This window comes from Triticum urartu, chromosome 6A (genome assembly GCF_056163025.1).
Source record: "Triticum urartu cultivar PI428250 chromosome 6A, HENAU_Tu73, whole genome shotgun sequence".
NCBI lineage: Eukaryota > Viridiplantae > Streptophyta > Magnoliopsida > Poales > Poaceae > Triticum > Triticum urartu.
Genome location: NC_141878.1, coordinates 42,406,396 through 42,411,000, shown reverse-complemented (window position 1 = coordinate 42,411,000; position 4,605 = coordinate 42,406,396). Strand labels below are relative to the sequence as shown.

Here is a 4,605-nt window from a genome sequence, read left to right as displayed (position 1 = left end):
TCAAATCAAATGTTTTTCATGATAATTTATATTGGCACGAGGTTGTCAAATTTTAGTTTGAAACACGGCAATTTCCTAGGAAAAAAAATAAACATAGGCGGATCTGCTGTGCTCGCCAACTAGACTTAGGGTATGTACAATGGTGCTATCTTAGGAGTGCCACGCAGGATAAATGATGAAGTGAAGGAGAGAGAACTCATAAGAGAAGGCTTGTCTTCTCTTATTTAAGATAAGACAAGAAATGATCTCTTAACACAATATGTCTCACCATATTTTTAGGAATTGCTAGTTATTGAAGATAAGGCTAAGAGATAACCCATTGTAGACATTTTTTTTTGTCATCTCTAAATTACATGCAAAACTTAAGGTAAAACTATCTTATCAATTATCGTACATTCCCTTACCATCTTTAACACGTATAATTTGTCATGAGAAATACTTCGTTTGGCATGCCCAAAAATCTAACGTCCGTTGGATAAACGCATGAAACAACTCGCCACAGGAAGAGGAACACGGTTGTTTGGGCCCTGGACGATCTGGCCCTCCTGGTGACGCAAGGGATGACGCAAATCGGACGAAGAAGACGTGGCCGAAAGGGACACGCAGAGGTGAGCATCAGGAAAAGTTCGTGCTAGACGTGAGGTCCTCCGTCGTTCCCCAGCCGACAAGGCTATGTAGACAGCTACGTGATCCAATCCAAGCCGTCCATCACCCGAACCGACTCCGTCATCGACAATCCCATCAACCATCCCACCTTTTATATACGCCTTTCCCTTCTATCGCCCCGTTGTCTCCTACGTGATCCAGTCCAAGCCTCGTCTTTGTTTCGTCGCGACACAATCGTGAGGTGCCCCCTAATCTTGTTCCTCCTCTTCCTTTTCGATTTACAAGTTAGAATCCAGGTTATTTCCGATTGGAGTAGGTATAATTTTGTGATTTCGTAGGTATACTATATGTTTCGCGTGGCCTGTTCTCTTTGATTCAGGATGTCTGAAGAGGGCGTTCCTGTGACCGACGATTTGCCTCATCAGTACATGTCTATCCCTTAAGCCAAGTCCGTCTGAGATTTTCTGGCGATTCGCCTGTGATGGCCGAATCAGTCGTTGATGGGTCAGATTTTCTGGCGGTTCGCCTGTACATGTCTATCCCTTAAGCCAAGTTGTGTAGGTATAATTTTGCTTGTTAGCAAGGCTAGATCTAGATCCATGCATGTCTGTCTCCTTTGTTTATTTCACAAATTCCCTAATTCCTTTTCATGCATGAGCCAATATATTCTCTAGATAAGTTAGCCGATTTTCTGTACGCTGTTCAGATATCGACAGGTGGTGTGTTCTCTTTGATTCAGGATGTTGTGCCATCCGAAGAGGTGGTTCCTGTGGTGACTCTCCAGTAGATGTCTATCCCTTGATCCAAGTTCGTCTGAGGTTTTCTGGCGGTCCGCTTGTGACGCCTGAATCAGTTGATGCGTCAGATCCGTCAGTTTATGTTGTATCCGGCACGCCGACGGTTCATGTTCATCGTCTGGGCGAAGAAGGCGCCCGAGGTGCTTGCTGCTGTTCACAAGGCGCCCGAGGTCATCCGATTTATGGTTCATGTTCGTGGTTCCTTTAGCTAACCACATGATGCTTTGCCCGTCTCCAAACATCACAGAAAGGTAATTGTGTTGGTAAGCTGATTGGTGCGCATGTGTGTACGTGCGTGCCTATTGTATTATTACCTGTTGTATTACATTGGTAGCATAGGACGGCCTTTGCCATGTCGGGTGCGCTCGCTTGGCAGGCCACGAGACAATAAAAGGAATATTTTGCTGGTATCCGCGGGGTGGAGATCGCACGGGAACTATCAATTTCTTCTATTTTGCCCGGGTTCTCCACCCTGCCATGGTGTCTCTGTCCTCCTTTCATGTGTTGTTGATTCTGCGATATCCTCATGGTACACCACGATCCTACATAGTAACAAATATATCGATAGGCCTGGGTGCCGCGATAATTACGTACTGAAGATCAATGATAACTGATTTCTGAAGATCAGGGACAGCTACAAAACCAAGGTACATCTAGCTGCTTCTATCAGGCAAGCACTTCGTTATATCAATTTAAATTTGCATGTGAACGTCACCCCGACGCAAAACATAACCATACTGAACAACCGCATTTTGGTTTGATACAAGATCGGTTCATACCTGTAAATCTTGTGCTCTTGCACCGCGCCAGCACGATATATAGTACTGAAATACCCATGAGATATCATTAGCATTCTTTTTCACTGCAATGTCTTTTGCTAGAAAAAAAGCGTTGTTAACTTTTTGCAGCACAAGCTTTTCCAGAATTTTTGGTTACTTTGCATATTTTCGTCGATGGTCGTCCAGTTCTCTGGTGCTTGCTGCTGCCCACAAGGCCCGGGAGGGAACTGGTCATCCGATTTATACTTCATGTTTGCTGATCAAATCCAGATGACGTTCATGGTTCCTTTTGTTGACAAGATGATGCTTGCCTGCCCCCAAACATCACATAAAGGTAATTGTGTCGGTAAGCTGATTGATGCGCATGTGTGTACGTGCGTGTTGTATTTGCATTACTTGCTGTACTACATTGGTAGGGTAGGGCGGCCTTTGCCATGTCGGGTGCGCTCGCTGGCAGGCCGAGACAATAAAAAGTATATTTTATTGGTTTGCGGGGTGGAGATCGCACGGGAACTATCAATTTGTTATATTTTGCCCGGGTTCTCCATCCTGCCATGGTGTCTCTGTCCTTCACATGTGTTGTTGATTCCCCAAGATCTTCTTAAATTGCACCACAATCCTACATAGCAAATGTATCAATGGGCCTGGGTGCGGCGATAACTACCTACTGAAGAGCAATGATAACTACAAACGAAGGTACATCTAACTGCTTCTATCAGGCAAGCACTTCGCTATATCAATTTAAATTTGCATATGCACGTCATCCCAACTCAAAGCGTACATGGTGGTTTACCCTTCGTCAATGAGCAACCTCTTGTTCAATGTTACAATGTCTTCTTTTAGAAAAAAGCCGCTGTTAACTTTTTTCAGCGCAGGCTTTTCCGAGAAGTTTTGGTTACTCTGCATATTTTCTATTGTACAATGTTATGAGCTTTGTACCTTTGGTCGTAATTCAACTATTTCCTGTTAATTCTCATCCTGTGTGTGCATAGGTGAGTTCATTTGTTCTACCACCTGGTGTACATATTTATTATCAGTTCTATAAATACCATTGAAGGGCTTGTTTTCTCCTTTGTATACTTGTCAGTCTTCCAAATTTGATGCCTTGTTAATGGCCGTGAGGACTCGAGCTTGTCCATATGTTCTTCATCATACTTCGGTGATCAGCTGGATTCCAGTTGAGGTTTACTGGATGTATAGCCTGTCATATCAGAAAAATTAATGATTATGAATGCCTTTTTTTATCAGCAATGTCTATTCGGGAGCAGCTGGTTTCACATTCCATGCTTGTACGTCTGGTTATGTGTAATCTTACATTTGCATGCAATTCCTAGCCATGCACATATGGCATCAATTTGAGCTCACTGGTTCCTGATTTGATTGCATTGTCTCCGTATTTACAGAATCTAGCATCATAAATGTTCTTTGTAGCTTAAATTATATGATTTTTTTTCTTTCAAAACCATCTTAATAAATTATGATTCGCGATTCTATAAAAAAATGCACAATAATATCTCTAAATTTGGAAGTTGGGATATCATTCCTTGCTAGTGTTTTCATTTTTATGCTTTAATTTGTGATCAGCAAATTAAACTTTAGCAAGCAGGTTGTGGTATTAGTATTTTGTCAACTTACGATGTCTACAGATGGTTTGGTCCTATTATTTTGGTTAATATGAAATAAATAAATCATGGATCTTAAGCTCTGAACTGGAAAGGGCATTCTAGCAAATAAATTGCTGGGAATGATGGTTCGACTCCATCAAGATCCTTTTTTTTTGGAGTACATTTTCAGTTCAGTACTCCCAAGTTGATAATATACTCCAGTAAGGATTGATGAAAATTTAACAAACAACATCTCAGAATGTTCTAACTTAATTTTTATTCTTTATGGCCTGGTTGAGTTGGGACAAGATGAGACCGGCAAAGTACAAATGTGGGATTGGATTTTGCGACATGAGGGCCTTCAACCAAGCTTTGCTAGTTTCTTGAACTTTCAGATATGAAACTTTGGGGGGGGCTCTATGAGGACCAAAAGCAAGCTTTCTAGTTGTCCTAGGGTGGGCCTTGGTTCAATCTTGTACCAATGTGGGCCTTGGTTCAATCATGATCTCTTACAAGAAGAAAATAATATCCAAATTTGATTTTTCACAGAAATGAACCCTAGTTGCCTGATCTTCACGAATTGAAGGTGAATTCGAGGAGGAACACAAAAACAGTGACGAAGGACGAATAGAAGTTAAGGTAGGGCAGGCTTTGGTCACTCACCGCTGGCAACGCCGCAGGCACTGGTGCGCCGCCTTGCATCCTGCCTGCACCGGACAAACTAAGGTAGGGCGACCACCATTGACGAAGAACACGGGGAAAACATGGAGAAATCAAAGGGAGAACAGTCTATTGGACAAGTACTCCTCAAATCACAAG

General features: G+C 42.5%; 1 long non-coding RNA gene across 1 annotated transcript; it reads left to right on the top strand.

The window, feature by feature from the left end:
* Positions 1 to 658: 658 nt before the first annotated feature.
* Positions 659 to 3,546, top strand: LOC125532014 (uncharacterized). The gene is made up of 2 exons (XR_007293679.2): positions 659 to 847; positions 945 to 3,546. It is a non-coding gene; the product is annotated as an uncharacterized LOC125532014 (long non-coding RNA).
* The last annotated feature ends 1,059 nt before the right edge of the window (positions 3,547 to 4,605 follow it).